This window comes from Capsicum annuum, chromosome 10 (assembly GCF_002878395.1).
Source record: "Capsicum annuum cultivar UCD-10X-F1 chromosome 10, UCD10Xv1.1, whole genome shotgun sequence".
NCBI lineage: Eukaryota > Viridiplantae > Streptophyta > Magnoliopsida > Solanales > Solanaceae > Capsicum > Capsicum annuum.
In genome coordinates this window covers 43,144,886-43,151,447 of record NC_061120.1, presented here as the reverse complement: position 1 = coordinate 43,151,447, position 6,562 = coordinate 43,144,886, and the positions used below count along the sequence as shown (strand labels likewise).

The 6,562-nt window shown below is 36.0% G+C and overlaps 2 pseudogenes; both read right to left on the bottom strand.

Moving 5' to 3' along the window:
• Window positions 1–4,352: 4,352 nt before the first annotated feature.
• LOC124887923 lies at window positions 4,353–5,149 on the bottom strand (annotated as a pseudogene).
• A 630-nt stretch (window positions 5,150–5,779) lies between these two features.
• LOC124887724 lies at window positions 5,780–6,296 on the bottom strand (annotated as a pseudogene).
• Between the last annotated feature and the right edge of the window lie 266 nt (window positions 6,297–6,562).

Here is a 6,562-nt window from a genome sequence, read left to right as displayed (position 1 = left end):
ATGTTCAATAGGGTTTATGGTACATGACAAATTCTACAAATAACTCAAGGTTCTTACGGTGGTTAGGATGATAAGCTATCTTTATTGATGGTATGCTCAAATGTCTCTCGACCTATTCAAGTGTCTAATTTCCTAATCCTCTTAGACTTAGGGAATTGCAACTGACTGCCCAGATTTTTACCTCAGGTTAATCAACCTTGTTACAACGCTGATTATTAATGAAGCCTTTCCGAGTCCCTGTTGATAATTCACTTCCTACTGTTTATGATTTTTTACTCAAGAAAACCAAAGTAGGTACACCTATTGTTTGCAACCAACAGACATAAATTATAATCTCAGAATTATCAAAAAATCCTAACACTTATTAAACTTTGATTATTTAACACCTTATCATGACCTAACCCTAGTTTCCATAATCCAGGTTAAAAGAGTTTAGCCACTCATGACGCATGAAACAAACATGAAATTTGAATTCATAATTGGAAGGATTAACTTACAATAGTGAATGAAATTGAAAGTGAACTAGTAGTTGAATCACACGACAAAACACATAAATATTGTTCTTGAGATAGGAAGGAAGAATATCGTCTACTCTCCTCAATAATAGATGAATCATGCTCAAAACCCTAAAAGTGCTATAAATACTTAATTCTAAACAAGGAAACAAAAATTAAGGTTTCAGTTTTCTCTTTGGAATAGACGACGGTGATTTTGATGGCATGTCAAATGTCTGACGGCGTGTCAGACGTCTGACGGCGTGTGAAAAATATCATCAAAGATTCCAGTGAATTGTTATCTTCTAATTTTTTTGACGAAAAATCTGACAACGTGTCAAATATGTGACAGCGCATGGAAACTGTCATCATATCTTCACTGGAAATCAGCATGATCTGCTTTAGTTTAATGGCAATTTTGATGCCTCATCACAGATTTGACGGTGCTTCTGAAACATCGTCATATTTTATCTCAACTCCTCAGGTTCTGTCTAAGCTTGATGGCCTGTCCCATGTCAGACGATGCTTCAGAAATGATGTCAGCTACACTTTAGCTTATTCACACCAGATTTCAGCTAATTTATTCTTCTTTTCTTTGGTTTCTCCCCGATCACTTGTATCTGTATTAAAACAATAAAAATAATAAAAAATAACAAAATTTGCTTAAGTCTTCCCAATTATTTAGAGTTAAAAGCCTCAAATGTGTTAGCATCTTCTCACACATCACATGGGAAGAGAGCTTCAAGCAAAAAGGGCTTGTGCAATCAAGTGACACCTTACTTCAAGTGAATAGTGCTGCCTCTCTTTAGCTAGGCTGAGAAGCCGATTTTCGACATAGACTATTTCCTTCTCATCGAAAGACACCTTAGAACTTTTTACCAAAACCTAAACCCCCTACTTCTTCAATAACTGAATCAAAAGTTAAGATATTCACACCCACACATAAGAAGATGCCTGTGAAAGCCCTTTTTTTTTTGAAGAATTTGACATTGACCAGGAATGAGAGCAGAATGAGCCTAACGATGTTCCTTTAATTCGAAAGGCTAATCCAATAAAAGAGAGATGTATTCTTTTGTGTGAAAGAATTGGATCTTTCCTATTAAAGAACAATCCTTTTCCTAGAGTATTCTTGAGATACCTCAAGATAGGACAAAAAATGTCCCAACAATCTTTTCTTGGATTCTGCATGAATTGACTAACCACTCCAAGAGCAAGGGTTAGATCTGGTCAGGTTACAGTCAGATAGATAAGATTTATAACCGAACATTTATACCTCTCTTGATTTTCAAATAGCAGGCCATCATCCTTACTAAATTTCAAAGTCGGATCCATAGGAGTATCCATATTTCTCTCAATAATCCAGTCTGCTCTAAAAAGTTTATAACATACTTCCTATGATAAAATGATATTCCCGCCTTTGATATTGCTACTTCAATACCCAATAAGTATCCAAGATTTCCAAGATCCTTCGTAAAAAAATATTTACTAAAATATTATTTCAAGTCAGCAATCCCTGTCCTCTCACTACCCATAATTACAATATCATCAACATAGACAACAAGGATTAAAGATCTACTTTGGATATGACAAACACATACTGAATGATCAACATCTATTTACTTCAGCCTATATGCAGAAAAAACTTGACTAAATCTTGCAAACTATGCCCTATGGATTCTATTCTAGACTTACTAATCTTGGCTAGCTTATTTTCCTTGTGCTAAGCCCTTCTCTTATCTACAACTTTGGCGATTAGTGAAAATCATTATTCCCTCCAATATTTATGGTATGATTTGACCCCCACTCCTAGCGTGCTAAGTCATACTATATTTTTAAGAAGATCCTTCCTAGTGTGCCAAGCCCCCTCCCAACGGTCTCAGGCCATGGTATGGATCAATGAACTAGTCTTATCCCCCTAACCTAAGAGTTCTAGTTATGACCAATCAAAAATAGGTTCTCTAGATGCCTTATAACCATTCTTTTTCCCATTCCCACTTATGCATACTTTATGGCTGATAGGCCTACAGATGCTTGCAGCCGAAAAGCCTTGCTTTCATGTTCCCCCTATTTTCTTAGATCAGGTTAGCACTTATGCTGCTTTACACAACTATACCCAATCAATTGAGTAGAGAGGCCAATTTAGTCAGTCATCATACTTCGCTCTTGTTCTAAAGGCTCTCTTACCACAGGTCGCCATTCCATTCTTTTTCAAAAGGGTAGATGCTTTTCTCCTTGATTAATTGAGATTTCAAGTTGACATCTTAAACATAATCCTGTTGTTTATAATGGACTTGGAGAATGACTTTCCATGTTTTCTGGGCTTGACTCTTATGGGATGGGATGTCTGGGTCAGACAATTTTCTTAAGTCAGCAGACATCATATTGATCTCAACTTCTTCTATAAATAGTGATGTCTTGATTCCCATTGGTCTGTCTTCTATCTAGAACAAACCTTTGTCCAAGTAATCTTGAATCAGATTCCTGAAATTTACACAATTATTTATAGAGTAAGACAGGCCAAAAGCTATTGATAACTCGACTGCTACTTCAGAGCTTCAGATGCCAACCAGTTGGACACGATGTTACCTTCTCTCTTCTCTATTAGTATGCTTACAAAAGAACTGCCAATCCCTTTGAAAAAATTCCTACAAGCTTAGATCAGTTGTGCTTGAGGGTGATTAGAGGAAATAAAATAAATAATAGCATGCAAACAATATTCCAAATCTGTTTCAAGAATGACCTTCTTGTAACCCAAATCCTATGCCAACATAAGGCCATGGTAGATGGCCCAGTATTCAGCCACATTCTTTGTTGTACAATCAAAATTCTTAAAGAAATCAAGCACTCATCCGCATTCATTTTAACAAAAGAGACTGTAAGGGGAAACCTTCTAACAAAAATATTCATGTATTCTCGCTCATCCATGGGTTTTTCCCAAGCCAAAACTACTTCTAAAAAGTTTCTAGATCGAAGTAGTACATTATACATCTGTCCACCAGCAATAGAGGCAGTTTAATTCCCGTTATATGCTATGTGGCAAAAAGACAGATTTAATGAGATATGCCTACATGTCGAGAGTGAGCTCCCTCTCTCTCAACTAAGGAAAGAGATAGAGAAGTCATGTACTTCATGATTTACTATGGATCTACCATATATATATATATATATATATACTTCTCTCTAATTGTGATTTATAATGTGCCATACTATACCGCTAAGAAAAACAAACAAGAACCAGTCTAGGCTACTTCTTTTCTCCTTTATGAATCAACTTGTCCTTGTGCTTACCACTTCAAAAAAATTACGAGTGAGTGTTAATCACTCCTTTGCCTAAGCAAGATCTGAAGACTCTTTCCAAAAGATGACAGGTTACGAATTTATATTAGCTACTGCCAAAGAGGCCAGGAATGAGCCTCTACTCTATCTAAAGAAAAAACCTAATCCTTTCTCTTTTCTAGATCAGCAAATTTAGAGTAATTAGGTGAAACCCCCTTCTCATTGTACCAAAATAGAGATTTGATTTAAATGGCTAGGTACCATATGATTTTGATCTATTAGGTTTTTTTTCTTTTCAGAAAATAAATGAGAGACAAGAAAACATCTTTGATTACAATTAAAAGAAACAATCTCAAATAGACCAAGATCCAATTTCAGGTCATTTCTTGGTGAACATGATCTGCCATAATCTCTTCGATCCTTTCATTTATGTGCCAAAATAGAGAGAGATTTGGTAGGAAAGTAGAAGAGACCTTTTTGTATATGATAATCAAAGGGAGTGGGAAAGCTGCAGTAATTCTTTAGAAAGCCCGATTCTCTTTGTCTTTGAGATTTCATTCCTCAATCAACTAATTTCTTTCTTCATATGCCTCCCCACCAATAGATAGGGACAAATAGGAATAACCAAACCATGTTTACAAAATGCCAGTACGATACAACTTCTTCAAAGACAATGTGATGCTTCTTGGTCATATGACCAAGATATTGGCGAAACCATATATGATCGAGAAAATAGTACCTATAATCACATAAAAACCATGAACGCCAGTTGCTAAGAAAAAGGTAGAACAATAAATTCAATCTAAAATAGTGAAGGGTGATTGATAATATTCCATTCCTTAAAAGCCTATAAATACTAGAGTCAATGAAATGGTAGCTACTAAAGAGTAAACTACTCATTTTTTCTTCCCCGTGAGTATAGCATAATGAGCCCAAGTTACGGCAGCTCTAGATGAAAAGGGAATAAGGGTATTAAGAAAAGGGATTTCCTAAGGATCTAAAACCATAATCCAATTTGGGGGGCCAAATTTCTCCAATCTCTACCATAGGTGCCAAATAAGAATGAGAAGAAGCTCAAAAAAGAGTAAAAAAGAACATAACCTCCGATACGATAAATAGAATAAAACCATATTGAGGTCCTAATTGTACGACTTTGGTATGATGTCCTTCGAATGTGGATCACATAGAAAATCATGCCACCATACGAACATGGTATATAGGAGAAATATGAGGCCCAAACTAAGAAGTGTTGCACCCCCTTGAAATGAGTGTGTATACATCACACTTCCTACGGTTATTGCCAAAGCTTCGAGTGAACCCAAAATAGGCCATGGACTTGGATCTACCAAATGATAAGGATGACTCTGAGATTCAATCATAAACCACTTTACCTCGGTTCTATGTAAGCCCCCTTTACCCTCACCCCGTAAAGTAGTAAAGTAAAGAAGGGCTTTTTGGGGTTTAGTTTTCTTTCTATCTGATAGGACAAAAAAGCAATAGGAAAGGATGGTTCTTTCATTCCATTGATCGAATTCTAACTAAAAAAAAACTCTCTCTATTAATTTAAGAACAGAATCATTGGTTTGATCAAGGAACTAGTGGAAAAATAGACCTTCTTTCTTTGATTTGAAGAAATATTTTTGGAAAGTAATCATTCTATTCAGTTCGCTTTTGGAAAACTTGTTGGTCGCAGATTATTTCATTCTGTGCTGCCATAAGACTCAACTCAAAGGCTCAGGTTGATCTTCTTGGTTGAGGCTGGATTTATTTATTCATATTCAACTTTACATGTGGGAATAGCTTACTCTACTAGTGGCTTAGTTTGGTCTTGCTCCCTTTCCTCACTATTCCTCCCCTTAAAAAGAGTGACTGAGAATCTTGAGACCTTTCTGAGTGTCGTCTATGAGGGCCGATTGGAAAATAAAGGAGTATTTCATTCTTTTACAGCCTTCCATTCCACTATTCTGATCGAATTAATTGCTCTTTCAAATAACTAAGTCATAATAAAATTAAAAACTAATTCTTCCTTGGCCGTGTGGAACATGGATTAGCATTATGTCATTCCTACAAGTGATGACCCACCTAGGATTTCTATGTACGAACTTAGAGATCAAATATAATATGCTTTTTTCCATTCCTTATGAGCAACTTATTTCTCCAAAATAAGATATTAAAGTCATCTTACTCCTTTTTCCCAAGAAGTCGATGATGTTACACCATTGGTATACTTTAAATAAACTTGAGTACATCTAGGATACACCGGTGCTAAAACCTTTTCTCAAGATATCTTCCAAATTATTGGGGTCATTGCTCCAGATCTTATTCTCCCAGTGTGAAACTAGTTAGTTTCATACTTTTAGAAATCTATTGATCCCAAGTACTCTATCTCCATCATTGCATATAGGAATATAGAATGAAGAGAAATAGGCATGACTAGAAGAATTGTGTGAAATAAGTGAATTTATCTATTGAGGCATTCTTGATTGATTGAGACAAAATGATTCCCTTAATATAACTTAACTCCATCAAGCCTGTATGAGTAGTGAAGAAGTATAGAGCACTTTAGTTGGTTGTTGACCAACAGAAAGCATGGGGTCAGGGTTGGGTAATAGACTGACTGTCAAGGAGTGAGAGCCACTTGACTAGTTAGAAAAAGGGTACTAAAATGGACTGCTACCAGTTAGGCTAGAAAAAAGACAGTAAGCACCGGGTAAAGTGACTTACTTGAATGGTGAGATATCCTATAAGACTAAGAAGTGGGGAGAGAGAAGGACAACCTATTTGAAAAGGAT